This window comes from Gossypium hirsutum, chromosome D13 (genome assembly GCF_007990345.1).
Source record: "Gossypium hirsutum isolate 1008001.06 chromosome D13, Gossypium_hirsutum_v2.1, whole genome shotgun sequence".
Classification (NCBI taxonomy): Eukaryota; Viridiplantae; Streptophyta; class Magnoliopsida; order Malvales; family Malvaceae; genus Gossypium; species Gossypium hirsutum.
Window position 1 is genome coordinate 20,482,068 of NC_053449.1, and position 21,907 is coordinate 20,503,974.

Here is a 21,907-nt window from a genome sequence, read left to right on the forward strand (position 1 = left end):
ATTTTTTCTTCTATTAAATATCTAAACATAAATATTTTTATATTTAAATTATAATATAATATATTTAAATTTTATATGATATAAGCAAAAGGAAAAATAATACATTATAAACATGAAAATATGTTAGGTCAACTTCGGGTTTTGAATATAAAAACCAAACGGGCCTAATCTTTTTTGTTCAAATATATTTTTCGATCATGACATTTTTGCTCTATCCTCTCAAATTTTGACGAACCTTCGAATTTGGATTAATAAATCAATTCTTGAATAAGTATTTTTAAATGTAAATTTTTTAACCAAATAGATTTAACTCTTTCAGTATTAATCATATTTATTATGTAACTTATATATAAAAAGAATAAATATAAAAACTTAATTTATAAAAAATTAATTTTTTGGTTTAATATTTTAAATTTAATTGAAAAATTAATTTGTCAAAACTCAACTTATTGGTACGAGGCAATCTTCAACTACTTTGATTTTTATTTTGTATAAATTATAAAAAGTATTATGATTTATTTCATTTTCATTTCTAATTTAATATTAAAATTTGAATTCTTTTACCAATTAATATAAAATTTGGAAAATGAATTGACAAAAACAACATTTTTTATAAAACAAAAATACTTTACAACTAAAACAACGTGACATTCATTATTTAAAAAAGGAAAAAATAGAAAAGGGAAAACGTGGCATTATGTTATTTAAGGTGTAAGGATGGGGGCACTCATCGGGGGCAAGGGATTTAGGTTGAACATAAATAATCATTCCCATTTGTTCCTAAGCATGCTTGGAATCATAACTCACTGCCAAACTCCCATTCATTCCTCTTGATACAAACCTCTCCACCAATACATGTAACACCCCATACTCAGTCCAGTCATCGAACTCGAGCTATGGAACGTCAAATTAACCATCTAAATGACTCTTTGTTTAAATCCAACTTAAACTCAATCACACAATAAGTTAAAACATAAAGCATGTTTAGATTTAAGAAATCACAAGCTCGTGAACTCACATCGCTTGCTTCATGGTACGCAAAGCAGTAACATGTGAACCTACATCGCTTGCAAGAACTTAACTACTTTTTCCCTGAAAAACATGTGAACCCAATGTTTTGCAACACAATATACCTCACGGAACACAGCAGTTCAACTATCTGACATTGGGGTTCGCACCCTTGCTTAGCTCACACATTTTAAGTCTTTCATGGGGTAAGTTTACTTAAACAAGGTAGGTCTTCGCGAACGACCCTTATGCTTTTAGATTCTGTGAACATGTCTCGTAAGGTCTCACCTAATTTCATGTATCAAAAATTATTAATGGTTCACAAGTACCACTTTGCCAATTGTTAGGTTTCGTACTTTGCACAGTTCGATAACCTTGTCTCTTCACAACTACTTTGGAAAACTCTATATAAGTTAGTAAGTTTGACTCATTACATGTTTTGCTTATGTGAACATTCTGTTAAAGATTAAATACTTAAGCATGTATTTGTGAATTAATAAAACATTAAGCAAAGCTTTGAACTATATTCGTATACTTAAAAATTCAGGTGTGCATATATAGTTTCATCGGTTCGCAACAGATATTAAAAAAAATATAAAACAAAACTAAGACTTAGAGTAATCAGCAAAGTCTATAGATAGAACGAAATCACTAAACCCAAGCGGATTCCCACACTGCTTTTAAGTCCAGAGTTTATTTGTACCATCTTTTTTGTGTTTTCTGCTTCGCCTGGATCACTCGCTTCGACGTTACCTACCGTGAGATCTACTATGTGCAACGTTTAGAAAGGAGTGTGTGAGCTCTTGCGGACTCAATGAATATACAAGAAAGAAAACCACATAGCACATACAAAACATAAGGTAAACAAAAATTTTCACAAGGTTACTGCTCTTCGAATTGGGTTTGCATATTTACACAAAGCTTGGTTCGCAGTTATTCACTGTCAGTTATCTTAGAACAATAAAACATAAAATATTGGAAAACACAATCTTATTCACATGTTCTTTTCTATTGGATAAGAGAACCTCCTTATAACTTCTCACTTTGACTCGAAGAGTCTTAAAATTTCCTACAAGTGTAGCATTTAGCTAAGCACTCTCCAAACACACCAACATATCCCATTGAATGGAGCTTAGCTCGTTATTCCCTTATTCCTCCTAACATGTCCCAGGGCCTCTCCCCCAAAACACAAAAAATAAATGTGAGTACTCACAATCCTATGGCATGCCATTATATCCAACGGTTTCAGAATATTATAGTGTCAAAACATTTACTTAAACATAGAGTTCGCAAGCCATAAGGAGCTCGCAAAACCTTATATAAGGAGTCATTGTATCCAACGGTTTCAGAATATCATAATTTGCTCACAATATAGAGCTCGCATATCACTATTCATAAAAAGACACATATATAATTTTAGTCACAAAATAGGAATATAGAGAAGACTTACTCCCAAAACTTAGGATAAAACCCTAAGGTCCTGATTAACTTATGGTTCACACATACATATGGCGATCCCTGAACACTTACCAATTTGCTGAAAACTTTAAACAAGCTTCACTTTTTCCTTGTTTTTGCTTGTAGATGGTTCTATCAGGTTCGCAATTTTCACAAACATACACAAGTCACTAACAGACAAAGCATATTAAAATTCATACATAAACAAAAGCGAACCTAGGTTCGCACATACTAGTCTTTTGGCAAACCTAGTTTTCTTTGTTGCGAACTTTTCTTAATTATTTCTAAACATTAATAGAATAGATAAACAGAGTCTTACCTTAAATCCTAAGAGCTAAGTTCTAGGTTCTTATTTTTGTAGAAACTTGACAACAAGATTCGATGAAAGAATTTGAGAGAGTTTTTTCGTTCAAAAGATTACGTAATTTTCAATGAAAAGAGCTTAATTTATAAGCACTAGGTGTTGTGAAGAGGAAAATAAGTTGACTTCCTAATTTTGGTATAATTTCCCTTTTTCTACTCTTAATTTTAATCCTCGACCCAAACCATCGACTGTAGCTCACTAGGCCCTCTGGCAACTACAGCTCACAGGCCCACTGGTGACTACAACTCGCAAGTCCACTAACGACCACAACTCGCCAAGCCCAAACTTCTAAGCCCTATTTCGAGATGTTACAACTCCCCCCTCTTAAGGAATTTCATCCTCGAAATGACCTCTATTAGAACATATGAGGATACTGACGTCTCATTGCTTCTTCGATTTGCCAAGTGGCTTCACTAGTTTTGTGGTTTCGCCACAACACTTTGACTAAAGGTTTTCTTTTGTTCCGCAAGCCATTTTTCTAGCGAGCTATAACTTCAACTGGTTCCTCATCATAAGTTAAATTAGGTTACACCTTAATTTTATCTAGTATTATTACATGGGATAGGTCCGCACGGTATTTCATTAGCATAGACATATGGAAAACATCATGGATTCGCACAAGTTCTGGTGGCAACTTGAGTCAATAGGCCACTGGACCAATCCTTTCAACCACTTCATATGGACCGATAAATCTTGAACTTAATTTCAATTTTCTCTCAAACCTAACTACTTTTTCCATGGCGAGACCTTTAAATACACTTTCTCCCCTACTTAGTACTCCATATCTCAATGTTTTAAATTAGCGCAAGATTTTTTCTATCTGAAGCAGTCTTCAGTCGTTCACATATCATCCTTACCTTTTCCTCTATTTTGTGAACTAGTTCTAGTCCAACTACTCGTCTTTCATCCAATTCTGCCCAACACAAGGGGGTTTTACACTTTTTCTTTCATACAACGCCTTAAAGGGTGTCATTTGGATGCTTACTTGATAATAGTATTGTATGCGAACTCTGCTAAAGGTAGATAACGTTCCCAAATTCCTGTGAACTCTAACACACAACTTCGTAGCATGTCCTCAAGTACTTGTATCACCCTCTCCGATTGACCATATGTTTATGGATGATAATTAGTACTGAAGTTAAGTATCTCAAAGTGAATCAAGGATCTCAATCTGAGGTAATGGAGACTAGGATGCCATGGAGTCGCACTATCTCTACGATATACAATTTTTCCAGTTTTTGCAAAGTATAATTTGTACAAACTGATAAGAAATGTAAGCTCTTTGTAAGGCAATCCATAATCACCTATATCACATCTTTCTTTGTCGAAGTTAGAGGTAAGTTTGAAACAAAGTCCATGGTGATCCTTTCCCACATCCACTCTGTAATTTAGAGTGGTTGTAACAATCCCGAGGGAAATTGATGCTTTTCTTTCACCTTTTGACAGACTAAGCACTTTACCACAAAGGTTGTGACATCTCGCTTCAACCAAAGCCACCAATACAGCTCGCGGAGGTCATGGTACATCTTATTACTTCCTGGGTGCATTGCATAAAGGGTTTTTCTGTGCTTCAATAAGGATCGCATGTCTAAGTTCTTCGTCACAGGGTATGCAGAGTCTCGCTTGGAAACAAAGTATTATTTCTTTATTCAGTACGAAGTCTCCTTGAACCCTCTATTCTATTTGACGAACCCACAACGCCAAGTCCTTATCCATGACTTGCTTCTTCTTTATTTTTAGTGAGAGAGTTGATTTTATTTGCAATTCGGCTAGTAGTCCTCCATCACTCATCACACTAAGTCGTGCAAATAGAGCTCGCAGTTCACTCATCAATTTTTTACTTAAGGCATCCGCAACCATATTTTCCTTTCCAGGGTGATATTTTATCACACAGTCATAGTCCTTCAGCAGTTTTATCCACCTTCTCTATCGTAAGTTCAACTTTTTCCGCGTGAGAAGATAGTTGAGGCTCTTATAGTCTGTATAGATAGTACATCGCTTGTCATATAAGTAGTGTCACTAGATGTTGAGTGTGAACACTACTGCTGCTAACTCCAAATCATGACTTGGGTGGTTTTGCTCATGATGCTTTAGCTATCTCGAGGCATAAGCCACTACCCTTCCTTCTTGCATTAGCACGTAGCCAAATCACATGTGCGAGGCATCACTGTACACTACAAAGTCTTTCTTAGATTTTAGTTGAATTAGTACAGGTGCTTTAGTAGTATCGCTTTAAGTTTTTTAAAGCTTTTATGTCTTTCATCTGTCCATGCGAACTCCACACTCTTTTGGAGCAACTTCGTTAAAGGTGCTGCTATGGTGGCGAACCCTTCAATGAATCTACGATAATATCCTACTAACCCTAAAAAGCTTCGCACTTCAGTAACGTTCTTTGGCTGTCTCCACTCTAAAATTATCTCGATATTTTTTAGGTTTACACGAACTCCCTCCACCAAAACCTCATGACTCAAGAATGCTACCTCCCTTAGCAAAAATTCACACTTGCTAAGTTTCGCAAATAGTTGCTTCTCTTGCAGAATCTATAACACAGTTCACAAGTGAGCATCATGCTCTTCTTCAATTAACGATTACACCAGAATATCATCTATGAAAACCACCACACACTAATCCAAATACTCTTAGAACACTCGATTCATCAAGTCCATGAACGCAACAGGTGCATTAGTTAAATCGAAGGGCATGACCAGAAATTCATAATGTCCATACCTTGTTCTAAATGCTATCTTCAAAACATCTGACTCACTCTCCTAAAGTTGGTAATATCCTTATCGCAAATCTCTTTTTGAGAACACTGTGGCACCTCGCAGTTTGTCGAACAAGTCATCAATTCGTGGCAGTGGGTACTTATTTTTTATGCTAAATTTGTTTAACTGTCTATAGTCAATACACATCTTCAAGCTATCATCCTTCTTCTTCAATAATAGAACTGGCGATCTTCAATATGATACACTTGGTCTAATGTAACCTCTATCAAGTAACTCTTGTAGTTGTATATTCAGTTCTTCAAGCTCCCTTGGTGTCATGTGATAAGGTGTAATAGACAGTGGCGAACTACTATGGTATAATTCAATGTCGAACTCTACCTCACATTTTGGGGTTAAACTAGGTAGCTCGTCTAGAAATATGTCAGACAAATCCTCTACAGTACGAATATCGCGGACCCTTAACTATTTGTCCTACGAAACCATCACATAAGCTAGGTAAACTTCGTAGTCTTTACCTATCATCTTTTCTGCTCTAATTTTCAAGACCATGTTGGATAGAAATTGGGCTCTCTCTCCAACCACAACAATTTCCACCCCTTCACCACTTCGCAAAGTCACTATTTTTAGCTCAAAATATATCTTGGCTTTATGTTTAGTTATTCAGTCGATTCACAAGATTATGTTGAAACCATAAAAGGGTAATTCCATCAAATCAAAAAAGAAATGTCTTTGGACCATCAAGGGACACATACCGTGCACTCTATTTACCAGAACACTCTTACCAAATAAACTAATGACAGTTATACCCTTATCAATGATTCCTAATGGTATACCCAATTCACAGATCAGTTCACTCAAAACGTACGAGTGTGTAGAACCAGAGTCTGTAACACCCCTTACGCGAGACCGTTTTCGGAATCGAGCACGAAGCGTTACCTAACTTAACTTACTAATTCAGAGCATAAAAATTTGCTTTTAAAATTAATTCGCTCACGTTCAATCAATATGTCCTTAAAAAGGATCCTCAAGACCCTAAAACATGCAATGAAAACAGTTCGGGTCCAAACTAGGAACATTAAAAATTTTCCAAATACTTAAACAAATTAAAATAATTTATTTCACTGTTCACAATAAAATAGTCCAACTGCACAATAGTCACTAAATTAATTATAACTCGAGTTACAAAACTTAAAATTTAAATCCGTAAATTTTCTATAAAACTAGACTCACATAATTTCTTACAATAAAAATTTTAGAATTTTTGGTGTAGCCAATTAATACATTTCATTCATTAAATTTTTCCCTATTCCACTGCTTGACAGCTCTGACCTCTCTTCACTAAAAATTAATTATCTCTTTGTACAAAATTCAAATGATGTTCCCGTTTATTTCTATTGAAAATAGACTAATTAAGAAATTTAAACATGTAAATTAAAAACCATAATTATTGTTTTAAAATTTTTAGTGATTTTCCAAATTCAAAACAAGGGATTTCAGAAACCATTCTAATCCTATCACACTCAAATTCAAATATCTCACAATATAAAATTCCTTTGCTTGCACTGTTTCTTTCATATGAAATTAGACTCAATAAGATTTAATTCTATATCACATTCACCCTCTAATTCTATTTCTACTAATTTTGGTGATTTTTCAAAATCACTTTATTGCTGCTGTCCAAAAACTGTACCATTTCAAATTTTTACTCTTTTATTATTTCTTTGTATTAACTATCATTTAGGCATACATAACATCAAACATACTCCTAATTAGCCATTTCAATAGCTAATTGTTATTGAATATGTTCATGTCATTCTTTAGCCATAACATAATGACATACACACAAAATGACTAAGTCCCTATAGATGCCATAACTTAAAACGTTTGTCAATGAAAATACCCAATTGGTAAGTTGATAGTTGATAGTGTGAAGCGATCCCCCCACGACCTCCAACCCGAGCTTGTTTGATAAGACTCTAGAACAAAGGAAATGAAATAGGTAAGCTTATAAAGCTTAGTAAGTACATATGTAAAATAACAATCATTAGTAATGAATTTAAATTATTACTAAGCTTTCATGATTTGCATAAATAACACTAACTTCATACTTTCCCATATTACTAATCGTTAACCTTACCAAAAGCTCAGAATAAAAAAAAAACACCTTACTTAATAGCTTGCTTACGTACCTGCAACATATCATTTAACACATTAATACTCTTTCATAAAATAGGCATATTGCAAATCATGTCATAAAGCGTCATAAGTATAACTGAAAACTTATCACTACTTAATACTTGAATATACTCATTAAAATACTTTTAATATCATCAACTTATAACCTCAATATTATTAAGCCTTATGTACATACCTGTACTTTTTCCTCATGATCTTATCTTATCATCTCTCTGAATTATTCTTTGGATTACTCAAGTACCTTTCCTTTTGAAACTTACCATTGTCATGTCTTGACATTGTCTTACGTGGTATCATTGCCTTATGAACTCACCAATTTCATGCCTTGGAATGGTTTTACATGGGATGTTTCCTGTACTGCCAATGCCATATCCCAGATATGGTCTTACATGGGAGTTCTCATATCGATGCCTATGCCATGTCCAGACATGGTCTGACGGGGGACCTCTCATCTCAGTGCCAACGCCATGTCCCAAACATGGTCTTACATGGGACCTCTCATCTCGGTGCCAACGCCATGTCCCAGACATGGTCTTACATGTGACCTCTCATCATGGTGCCAACGCCATGTCCCAGACATGGTCTTACATGGGACCTCTAATCTCGATGCCAATGCCATGTCCCAGACATGGTCTAACATGGGACCTCTTATCTCGGTGCCAACGCTATGTCCCAGACATGGTCTTACATGGGACCTCTCATCTCGAGTTTACATGGATCAACCATGGTACTTTTTCGCCAATTCTTTCTTAATTGCCATGTTATAAACATGGACTTTTCCATCAATTCTTCCTTAATTGCCATGTTATAAACATGGAACTTGAGATATAAATTCCTTGACAAATCATAACTGAAACATACTTGCTCAAATTCTCAAGGTCAGTCACATAACTCAATAATAATAATAGCAACAATTGCATAATAATAAAATGCTACTCAACTTACATACTTACATTCTCAATCTCATCATATCCTCAATTTATCTTACTCTCATCAAATTATGTTATTTAATACTTTCTTGATCGTATACAAAGCCACATTACAACTATGGTCTTATATGTAAACTTATTTGAATTCTCATTTTTAATGTCAAATCATTATCGAACATTTCTCAACTATTATCATTATATTCAAAAATCAATACTAAAGCATTTATAACTAATATATCAATTTAGCATTCAAACATGCTTAATTAAATGCATATTAAACACATGAACTTACCTTGATACCAAAACGACCATTTGATCAACTTTCCCGATTTTTTATTTTTCTCCCATTCTAGGTCAAAATCTCATTTTCTAGGATCTAAAACATCATATTTCACTTATTTAATCAATTTACTAATCATTTCAGACCTAAAACATATTTTGACAAAATTTACATTTTTGCCCCTAAACTTTTGCATAATTACGATTTTTCCCATGGGCTCGGAAATTAAACTTTATTCCTTTTTCTTATGTTTTATGACATGCTGAACATTTTTCCCTTATATGGAAACATCAAATTCTTGCTCTAACATGCACTTATGAACAATAATAATTTTTACCGATTATGCCGTTTCACTCGTTTTCACTGAAAATTGCTTAGCAAAAATCGTTTAACATAATTCTAAGCTTCATGTTCTATCATGAAACATCAAAATACACACTTTTAATTTATGGGTAATTTTCCAAATATAAACCCTAGCTCGAATTAATGGTAGAATTAACTTAAGCGAGTTACCGGGATTCTAAAAATGTAAAGAACACGAAAAATGGGGCTAGAACGGACTTACTATGAAGCTTGGAAGATGAACAAACCTTAGCCATGGTGTTCCCTTGCTACATTCGACCATGGAGAAAAGAAATAAAGAAGATGATAGCTTATTTCATGTTATTTTGTCTTTATTCATGAACTAAGGCATTTTACCAAAATGCCCTTAAATACCTTACTTACTAACCATGCCTATTTTTGTCCATCAAACTTTAATGATCTAATTACTATTTAAGGACCTCTACCTTAAACCCCCATTTCAATTAAGTACTTTATGAACTAGAACACATATTTTGCAACTTTTGCAAATAAGCCCTAATAGACAAATTAAACATGCAATCTATAAAATTTCTTATCAGTAGTTTAACACATGCATCCAATCAATCGGTAAATCATGATAATTCATCGTAATAAACTTTTCTATCTCAAATTTGTTGTTTCGCAACCACTATTTCATTTAGGAATTATTTCGGGATGGTACAGAGTTAATTAAAGAAAATAATGGAATAGTTCATAGAGTGAAGGTACCTGTGATAACGTTAGCCATTCCCTAGTCCTGTGGTTCCTTAATAGATACACTCGTACAAGCCCTCCCGTATCGATTTGTGTGGAAACAGTGTGTCCTAGGGTTCGCTGCCTAACCTGTCTTGTATCACTGCCTCTACCTCGACCTCAACCGCGAACTCCTGCTCGCACTGGTGTGAGGGTTAAGTTCTGAGTTTGCTATTTCTCTAGTTGTTTTGGGCAGTCCCTTAACATGTGTTCTTTGAACCCACACTTGAAACATCCCTCAATTAATTTTAGGCATTCTCTAGGATGCTTGCGTTTGCAGTGTTCATAGAGCGACCAACTTGAAGATTTGTGCTAACCTCCTTTTTCAACCTAAGTGTTACCCTACTTCCACGGCTGTTCTGATTGGAAGTTGCGTTTTACATTTCTACCAAAGTTATACGATTCGCGATCCCTCTTGGATGTTCGTCCAGACTATCTAGACATTTGTTTCACAGGCCCCGTTATAGTTTGCAGAGCCACTATTCTAAATTCTTCGATAGCCTTCGCTTTATCCACCAACTCATCGAAGTTCATCGTGTCATGTGCTGCCAGATAGAGTTGGATGTCACGATGCAACCCACAGTAAAACCTTTCACAACGATCCCTCTCTAGGGAGACCATCTCAGCTGCGTATTGGCTTAGTCGCACAAAATCTGCCTCGTACTCAGCTATAGACATTTCGCCTTGCACCAGGTTAATAAATTCACACTTGTGAGCTTCCATGTATTGCTTGCCCATGAATTTCTTTTTAAACATTTCTAGCAAGAAGTTCCAAGTTAAGCAGTTCATAGCAATTCCCTGCTCTACATTTTTCCACTAGTAATAGGCTTTGACAGTGAGTAAGGTCACTATACATCCCATCTTTTCTTCCTCGGTACAGGCCATTTGCTCAAGGATCTTTTCAACACCCTCAATCCAATACTCTACCTTAGTAGGATTAGCTCCCCTAACACCACTAAATTCTTTGCCACCTAGTGTAACACCCCTAACCTGTATCCGTCGCCGGAACAGAGTTACGGAGCGTTACCAGACATTTTGGTACAAATGCAAACATTACATAATTATTTAACATTCACATCATGATTTAATCTTATCATCCCTTATTTAATATCCACTTAAATAACAACTTAAACATATTCTTCCTTAATCACAATATAACACACATATATTTATGCATAAAGTAACCAATGTCATCATTAACTTTGTTACAATTATTTTGGAAAATGACATACATGACATCCTAGGTACATGCCATTACCATAAGAAATGTTCATCACCATAATGAGTTCGGGATCACCTTTGGATGTTGATTCAACGATCTGACTTTAACTTAACCTGCGCACGGGAACAAACCATACGCCGAGTATAAACTCAGTGGTATTTCTATAATCCAAATTTTTAAAAATAAAACAATAAAATATGTATAATAAAATTTTAAGCATAATTGAACATTTAAAACCATACGATACTCAATTATCATCACTTGCTATATATAATAGTTTTCCACAATTTGTTCACATATCATTTAAACAATGGCACTATACATTCCACATTCATTTCATGAGTATATAACTCGTATATTCCATGTATTTACAACATAATTCACATTCTATTTTCAATTCACTATTGTTTTTCACATTCTATTTTCAATTCACTATCTCATATTCTTATTCTTATTCTTATTCTTAGCCCAAAGTAGATTTTATAGAACACACCGGATATACGGAATAAATACAGAGGTGCATTATTATGCACTAATGAACAGAGAGCACTGAAGTGCTAAACAGAGAGCACAGATGTGCTAAACAGAGAGCATTGACGTGCTAGTGATGCGGTCATTGAAAGCACCAAAAATATCCTATCCCTAATAAATAATGAAAAAGAATAGTAAAAGGGAAGTAGGGTCAAATCCTCAGGGACTGGATTTACACAATATCTTGTTCCGTGAAATCCCGGCAGAATTTTGCTCAAGAAAACCTGCGTTCCTGGAAAAAAATAAAAATAACAGAATTAAAGATTTGGATCTGGAAATGAAAAATAAAATAAAAACAGAATTATGAATATTGAATCGAAAATTTGAGAAATTAAAAATAGAGTTGAGAGAAAGGAAATTCTTATGAGAGATTCCAGCCTCCAGTTGTCTTGTTCCACCTTGGGTTCAATCTTCGGCTTTTAGATGATCCTTCCCAAACCGAATAAGCCAGTTATAGTGGAAGAGGACGCCTATGACCACCAGCTCCAAGGATTTAGACTTACGATTAGTGGAACCTGACTCTAGCCCACAATCGCTTATGTGGGATCGTCTTATGCTAGATCAACATTTCTCAATGGCGAATCCCACGCCATTTTGTCTCTTGGGCTTGCTAACCTCTGGCGCAGTAAGCTAACGAACCGACTGTGCAACCTTCCCAAAACATACAAAGCGGCCGCCTTTGCATACGTTGAAAAGCTTACTTCTTAAGGGACATGGATAGAAGCATCAGCCCCGTAGTGCAAAGAAACGATGAATACTCAGCGAGGAGGCTAAGTACGGACTCTAAGCCTCAAGAACTCTTTTTGGAGAATATCGACAACTTTCGGCTAGATGGGTTTAGTGGCTCATGGTTGTGGTAGAAAAGAAAATAAATAAAATAAAAATAGAGATTTTATTGAAAGAAAATATGAGAAGAACAAAAGCCTAAACTTTTGGGGAGAGAGTGTTTACAGAAAAAGATTCCTCTCTTTTGAGTCATTTCACCCCCTATTTATAGTGCTAGGGGAGATAGTCTAAACCTACTTAAATTCCTAAAATATAAATACATTTAATTGAAGATAAATAAAGATAAATAAAATAAAATCCTAAAATTAAATAATCCTTAATAATTATCTTAATATTAATTATCCTAATATAATTAAAATAGAGTCTGATAGAATAAAATCTCTTTTTTTTTTTGCATTTCAACCCTTGTGACCTCCATGCTTGCACTTTTGGCACCAACTTTTCCTTGTGTCGCACGTTGGCCCATTTTATCTCTAAATTCACGCTTTTGGCCCTTAATTTTGCTTTTACCTCAAATTTAGTCCCTATGAGATAAAAGATCATAAATAGTTCAAATCAGCAGGATCATACTCAGAATAAATACATAATTAATACATAAAAATACGTTATTCTAGAGTGTTATCAGCTAGTAATCAGAGAACACTGACGTGCTAATAATCAGAGAGCACTGATGTGCTAATAATCAGAGAGCGCTGATGTGCTAAGAATTAGAGAGTGCGCTAAAGTTTCTTAATGGCATGCCACTAATATCCCAGTAGTTCTAAATTCCGTCTACTTGGGCATTAAAACTGAATTTTATACATATAAAAAATAATTCAATTATCATATTTGCACAATTTCACATTTACACATATATATTCATAATATATATTCCAATTTAATTCAACCAATATAATTTCATCACATACCAAAATAATCCATTTCAATTGTAAAACACAATAATTCTCACCTCAATCACTTACCATAACATTTAATCAAAATACAACAATTAATAATTAGATTCGAATTATAGAAATACAAACTAGGAATTCCGAGCTATTCCTCATCAACTATATTTTTCCCCTTTTTAGTTAAGAATTCTGGTACAACGCTAGCTACGAAATTAAAACAATGAAAAATCATCAATACAACACCATTCAATCTCACATTAAATATTTTAATTTTTACTCAATATTTGCCTAAATTCCAATTTAGTCCCTGAATCGAGACTAACTTTTATTCTCAAAACTAATTTCATATTTTCATTCCATTCCCACTTTAAACTAATTTAATTCTCTAATTTCACCATAAATCTCTAATTTTTAAATTCTCTCAATTTAGTCCCTATTAATTCAAAACTTATGTTTTATTTTACAAAGCAACCCTTTACTAACTTCTAACTTGAAATTCAATCAATTTAACCCCTAATTCATCAATTAATTCAACATGAACAACATCTAAAAATTTACTAACTTTCAAAATTTCAACTTAAATAAAGTAGTATTTTGTTCTAGGATTCCAAAAACATCAAAATTAAGAGAAAATGGACTAAATTGACTTACCAATTTAAGCTTGAAGCTCAAAAATCCTATTTTTCCTTTTTCTTTTCTTTTTTCCCCTTTTCCTACTTTGTTTCGAAATGTTCTATGCTTCTCTATTCTTTTTCTATCTTTTATTTCTTTTATTTAATTAATAATAATATAATATATAAATATCTTTTACTTAATTAATAAGTATGTACATATATTAATTACAAATGTATACATATATTTATTACACATGTATTTATAATTACCACACACTTGTCACTTTTTACGATTTAATTATTATTTTAGTCCTTTCACCTTTTTCTATTTTATAATTAACTTTCACACTTAATTCAATTTAGTCCTAATACTCAATTAACTTTAATTTAACTAAATTCACTTAACTAAAATCCAATTGGTTATATAACTAATTCTATAAATAATTTAAATAATTATTTTACAAGTCTGTTTTACCAAAACGGAGACTCGATAATTCACTAATTCAAAAATATTTCTAAAATCACGCTTAACTGATCATTGTTAATTAATAAAATTTTCTAACTTTTTCATCGAATTTAGTGATCTCAAATCACTGTTCTGACACTACTGAAAATTGGGTTGTTACACCTAGAGCTCGCAGACACTCTAATGGCAATCCTCGATTCATTGGAGCAGTATTGGTACTAGTGACACGTTGGAAAGCCCCAATCATGGTTTGTACTAATGGTTCGACACTCTCATCCAGAAAATTTTCCTTGTGAGGTTGCACAGGTGACGTTGAAGTCCTGTCACCCTCTAGAAGGTCCACAGCTCTGTTAACACTGTTCGCGTTCTCATTTACTTTCCTACGAGGTATTTTACTAACTTTAAATGTACATAAGACACAGGTTTGAGCAATAAAAATAAGCATGTTCAATTATGCATCCTAAGCTTGACAAACACATTTACGAACTTAGTTCACCAAAACACATCTGCGAGCATAACTTGTACACCACACCTATAAGCACAGCTTGCCAAGTGTATCTGTTAGCACAACCACTAGTCCTGCAAAAGAAACAGCTGAACTAAGGCAATGCATTTTTCCAAATCATACCCCACCAGCAAACAATCATGTTTGTTTCTTTGAATAATTTACAAACCTTGCGAACCTAACAAATTAACCAACCTGACTCTAATACCACTAAATGTAACACCCCATTCCCAATCTAGTCATCGAACCTGAGCAATGGAACGCCAAATTAACCACGTAAATGACTTTTCATTTAAACCCAACCTATTCCCCAACACACCATAAGTTAAAACATAAAACATGTTTAGATTTAAGAAATCACAAGCCTGCGAACTCACATATCTTGCTTCATGGTACATAGAGCAGTAACATGCGAACCTACATCATTTGCAAGAACTTAACTACTGTTTCCCTGAAGACATAATCATTTGATGAAAGGAATTAAGAACATGCGAACCCAAAGTTTTGCAAAACAATATACCCCGCGGAACACAGTAGTTCAACTATCTGACATTGGGGTTCGCACCCTTGCTTAGCTCACACATTCTAAGTCTTTCACGGGGTAAGTTTCCTTCAAAAGGTTATGTCTTCGCGAATGACCCCTATGTGTTTAGATTCTACGAACACACCTCGTAGGGTTTATCCTAATTTCATGTATCATAATTATTAATGGTTCGTAAGTACCAGTTCACCAATTGTTAGGTTCCGCACTTTGCATAGTTCGATAACCTTATCACTTCGTAGTGACTTTGGCGAACTCAATATAAGTTAATCAGTTTGATTTATTACATGTTTTTTTATGGCAAACACTCTGTTAAAGATTAAATACTTAAGCATGTACTTGGGAATTAAGAAAACATTAAGCAAAGCTTTGAACTATATTCATATACTTAAAAATTCAGGTGCACATATACAGTTTCATCGGTTCGCAAGAGATATTAAATGAAAATATAAAACAAAAACTAAGACTTAGAGCAATCGGCAAAATCTACAGATATAAAGAAATCACTAAGCCCAAGCGGAGTCCCACATTGCCTATTAGTCCAGAGTTCGTTTGTACCACATTTTTTGTGTTTTTATGCTTCTCTTGGATCACTCGCTTCATCGCTACCTATTGTGTGGTCTAACTATCTACAATGTTTAGAAAGGAGTGTAGGAGCTCTTGCGAACTCAGTGAATATAGAGGAAAGAAAAACCACGTAGCAGGCACAAAACACAAGGTAAACAAAAATTTTAACAAGGTTATTACTCTGTGAACTGGGTTTGCCATATTCACGTGAAGCCTGGTTCGCAATTACTCACTGTTAGTTATCTTACAACAGTAAAACATTATATATCAGAAAACACAATCTTATTCAAACGTTCTTTTCTATTGGATAAGCGGATCTCCTTATAACTCCTCACTTTGACTCGAAGAGTCTTAACATGTCTCACAAGTAAAGCATAAAGCTAACACTCTCCAAACACACCAATATATCCCATTGAATAGGGCTCAACTTGACATTCCCTTATTCCCCCTAACCTATCCTAGAGCTTCTCGCCCAAAACACAAAACACAAAGGTGAGTACTTATAATCCAATGGCATGCCATTATATCCAATTGTTTCAAAATATTATAGTGTTAAAATATTTACTTAAACATAAAGCTCGCGGGTCATAAGAAGCTCACAAAACACTGTTCGTAATGCGTTCGCATATCACTATTCATAAAAAAACACATATATAATCACATTCAAAAAATATGAATATAGAGAAGACTTACTCTCATAACTTAGGATAAAACCCTAAGCTCTTGATTAACACTATGGTTCGCATATACATGTGGCGATCCCTGAACACTCACCAATTTGCTAAAAGCTTTAAACAAGATTCGTTTTTCCTTGTCTTTACTTCTGGATTGTTCTGCCAAGTTCACAATTTTCACAAACATACACAAGTCACTAACAGACAAAACACATTAAAACTCATACATAAACAAAGGGAACCTAGGTTCACACATGCTAGTCTTTTGGCGAACCTAGTTTCCTTTGTTGTGAACTTTTTCTTAATTATTTCTAAACATCAACAGAATAGAGAAACAGAATCTTACCTTAAATCCTAAGAGCTAAGTTTTGGGTTCTTGCTTTCATAAGAATATGACAACGAGATACTTGATGAAGGAATTTGAGAGAGTTTTGTCGTTCAAAAGAATATTGAATTTTCAATGAAAAGAGCTTAATTTATAGACACTAGGTGTTTTGATGTTCTTAGGATCCCCTAATCGCAGTAGAAGTAGGAAAGAGTCACGTGCATGAGTGGTGTTATAAAGAGGAAAATAAGTTAACTTCCGAATTTTAGTATAATTGCCCTTTGCCTACTCCTAATTTTAATCCTCGACCCAAACTATCGACCGTACCTCGCCAAGCCTAAACTTTTAGGCCCTATTTTAGGATGTTACAACACATACCACCCAAATCGATTCCACTCACCATTTGTTTTCTTTTTCTCAACCCTTTTAACCCCTTTTTTGCCTTTCCTTCCCACCACTCCACCTAAACCTTTCTTCTTCCCACTTCATTCTCTCAACAATGTCCAAATTTAGCCAAACACTCATTATTCCTTCCCCTCCTCCCTTGCGGAACCACATCACTCTATTGAGCGTTTCCTAATCATCTACCGAAATTGCCTCTGTTTTCCCATTAAGTCTAATCACTTCTCTTTCAACCATCATGTCAACCATAACTACATTGTCTCGTTATAGTTATTGTTATAGGTAAAAACTTGTTCCCATCTTTGCTCAAGTGTCATTTCGTAATACATTGATCTTTTGGTCTACCATCTTTGATGAAAATGAAAGGGCAGTACCATTTTCCAACAATAACAGATTCATAAATCTTGCAAGACAAGGGGAAATCAAATTGTAGGAGCCGGGCTCAGAGGGCATTGTCAAGCCCTAATGCTTCATCTAAGGTGGAACTACGAGGAGCTGAGATCAATGCTTGTCAACCATTTCTTCTTAAGAATTTTGAAGGTACCCCATCTGGGGCCATTAATTTGGCAACAAAGAAACCACCCCGCTTCTTTGGGCATATCTCAAATTGTTGATATATGTCATGGTGATCAGCTAGCTGTGGTTCAATGTCGGGAAAACACTGGCGGAAACAACAAGTGACAACATCTCCCTCTAATGAATTTCTAAATGTTTGACTGCACATCAAATCAAAAACCCAAACAAAAAAAGGAAATAAATTATATCACAAAAAATAAATAGAAACGCTTCTATCACTATTGTCACTTTTGACAATCAATGTCGTGGCTAAAGTTACATGCATATAAGTTATTAGTTTTCGTCACCTATATCGTTAAATAACAAAAATATATCTTCTGTGACATTTGGATAAACGCCACAAATAGTCAAATTTGTACACATACCCTTTATGACGTCCTTGAGCTTTCAAAGCGTAGTACCGATTGGAGGACAATGGCTGACCGAGAACGGGAATGAAAGCGACATATCGGCCTGCATCGTTTCCATATTGAAGCTCGATCTTCTTGTTTTGAGGGAAAGGCGAGCTGTCTAGCTGGTGGCTTTTGCATAATTCGAAACAACAAGTTGGCTCGGCTTCTTCGTCAAGGATTACCAGTATGCCGGAGTTGGGTCCCTAGGGAGGTGGCAACGAAAGTGATGAAGGAGACCGTTAATACATAGAAAAAGGCCTTGTTACATACATCTTTCGAGGTAACTGTGGGTTTGCGGCACTGATATAAACTTTGTTTTATTTGCTATTCGATATCTTTTTATGGAATCTGAATATATGTGATCTCATTCTTGATGATGATTATTTATAAGAGAGATGATACGTTGAATTCAACTAATTAAAATGTATGCTTTGGCATTTAGATAAGAGTCTGGACTTTGAAACATTCTTTTTGACCAACTGATGAGAGCAACACTTTTTCATTTAAAAGGATGATTAAAAGTCAAATGGCATGTTTTTCAATGATTATAATGAATTTTTATATGAAAAACAACAGAAATTTAACTTAGCCAAAACAAAATAAAAGGCAAATGGCGTATGGTATTCAACGGTAATGGGAACGAAATTGAATAATAACCCTCCAACAATCATTCCTGCCTCAAGGTGGATCAGACCGAATGGTAATACGGTGAAGATTAACTGTGATGCGTCATGGAATGAAGGCAGTAATATAGCTGGTATTGCTGTGCTCGCAAGAAACAACCTAGGGGAAGTTTTGGATAGCGAAAATGCTAGAGTATATGCTTCATCATCTCGTGTGGCGGAAGCCCTTGGTGTTCGACTCGATGCTTCTATCATTGCTAAACATCAATGGTTTGGGGCTTCTTTAAAATCTGATTCTTTTTTTCTATTAAATCGGGATGCAACTTCTGGAGGAGCAAAACTGTGGAGATGGATATTTTTAGTGTTGTTGAGTCCCTAATTTTTTCTTTTTGTTTCACTTCTAGAGCTTGTAACAAGGTGGCTGACTGGGTTGCAAAAAGAACTAGGTTATGTTCTTGCCCAGCTGATTGGGCGTTTGCTCCCCCCCTCCTCCCGTGGCCTTGCAAATATTGTAAGCATGATGCTATCCAGAATTAATGAATCCATATTTATCTTTCCACAAAAAAAAAAGTACCTATTTGTTCATTGCATGTTTAATAATAAGACAAATTATTTGATGAAATTTAAAAAAAAAACATTATTAGCATGAAGACTAAAATTATACTTCTCAAAACAAAAATAGAACTAAATACAAAAGAATAGTAAAAGAATCTTCTATAAAAATTCACCCTTTGCAAAAGGATAACATAAATAATCATTCCCATTTGTTTCTAACAAATTGAGTATGCTTGAAATCATATGTCAATGCTAAACTCCCATCCATTCTTCTCAATGCAAACCTCTCCACCAACACATACCACCCAAATCGATTCCACTCACCATTTTTCTCCACCCTTTTAACCCTTTCTTGCCTTTCTTTCCCACCACTCCACCCAAACCTTTCTTCTTCCCACTTCATTCTCTCAACAATGGACAAACTTAGCCCAATACCCAAACCTCCTTTGCGGAACCACATCACTCTGTCGACCGTTTCCTGATCGTCTACCGAAATCTCCGTTGTCCCGTTAACTTTAACCACTTCTTTTTCAACCGTCGTGTCAACAACAACTACATTGTCTTCGTTATAGTCATTGTTGTAGGCAAAAAGTTGTTCCCATCTTTGCTCAAGTGTCATTTCGTAATACATTGATCTAGTCATTTGATCTTTTGGTCTTCCATCTTTGATGAAAATGAAAGGGCAGTACCATTTCCCGACAACAACAGGTTCAGAATTCTTGCAGGACAAGGGGAAATCGAAGTGTGGGAGCCGAGCTCGGAGGGCACTGTCGAGCCCTGGTGCTTCACCCAAGGTGAAACAACGAGGAGTTGAGGTGAACGCCCGCCAACCTTTTCTTCCTAAGAATCCTGGAGGTACCCCATCTGGGGCTACGGATTTGGCAACAAAGCGACCACCCCAGTTCGTTGGGCGGATCTCAAATTGTTGATATATATCATGTTCATCGGCAGGCGGTGGTTCAATGTCGGGAAAACACCGGCAGAAACAGCAAGTGACTGCATCTTCCTCTTATGAATTTGTGAATGCTTCACTGCGCCCCCAAAACAAAGAATCCATCAGGAATCAATCTATGTATACGAACAAAATTGAGTTGAATTTGTGATGATACACATACCCTTTATGGCTTCCTCGAGGTTGTAAAGCGTAGTAGCGATTGGAGGACAATGGCTGACCGAGAACGGGAATGAAGGAGACGTCGTTACAATGAACGTGTCGATTTTCGCCTGAAGTTCCGGTTGTATATTGAAGCTCGATCTTCTTGTTTTGAGGGAAAGGCAAGTCATCTAACTCGTGGCTTTTGCACAATCCGAAACGACAAGTTGGCTCGGCTTCTTCGTCGAGGATTACCAGTATGCCGGAGTCGGGACCCTCGGGAGGTGGTAACGAAAGTGATGAAGGGAACTGTTTATACATAGAAAGAGGCCTGGTTACATACATCTCTCAAAGATTACTGTTTGTATTTGCGGGGACTTGTTGATCTGCTGCTAGGCAATCTGTTTGATGGATTGGGAATTTATAATGTACAAGAGATGTGACATTTTCAATTCAACAAAGCAGTGTTGACATTTGAATAGTTTGAAGTTTGAAGATTCGCTTTGACCAACAACTGGTCGGAGCAACTGACGTATATTAGTAGCTTAAGTGCCTTTAACATTTCGTGGAAGTTAAGGAACGTACTATGTTAATTTTATTCATGTATAACACAAATTCAAAAGCGTGTAAGTATGAAAAACAAAATATTAATAATCAATCAGGATTAGACATGTCATCATTAAAATAAAATATTTTTTATTCAAGTTCTTGCCAGAACGTTTCCAAAATAGGGTTTTTTTTATTAAGTTTGATATTTTTTTTATAGATTTAAGCTGCGATGGATAAAACTTTTAATGTATTTGAAAAAAAAATTAAAACTGAAATTTTTTTAATATATTTGATAACTCATATCAAATATTCAAATTATACTTAATACAATAGAAAATATTAACTTAATTTTTATTTTTCAAAAGTTATATTTAAAATAAATGTTAAACAAATGAGATTGAGTACTCTCATTATTGCAACAACAAATAAAATATAGGTTTGATCATGTTTAAATGTGTTTTCTCTCCAATTTAAAAGTTTGGGGTTATGATTAAAAGTAGTCACTCTATTAAAAAGATTTAATTTGTTATGAATATCTTA

The 21,907-nt window shown here is 34.9% G+C and overlaps 2 pseudogenes; both read right to left on the reverse strand.

The window, feature by feature from the left end:
* Window positions 1-17,957: 17,957 nt before the first annotated feature.
* On the reverse strand, window positions 17,958-18,819 carry LOC121224941 (uncharacterized; annotated as a pseudogene).
* Window positions 18,820-19,872: 1,053 nt separating this feature from the next.
* LOC107919043 (uncharacterized) lies at window positions 19,873-21,180 on the reverse strand (annotated as a pseudogene).
* Window positions 21,181-21,907: the final 727 nt, after the last annotated feature.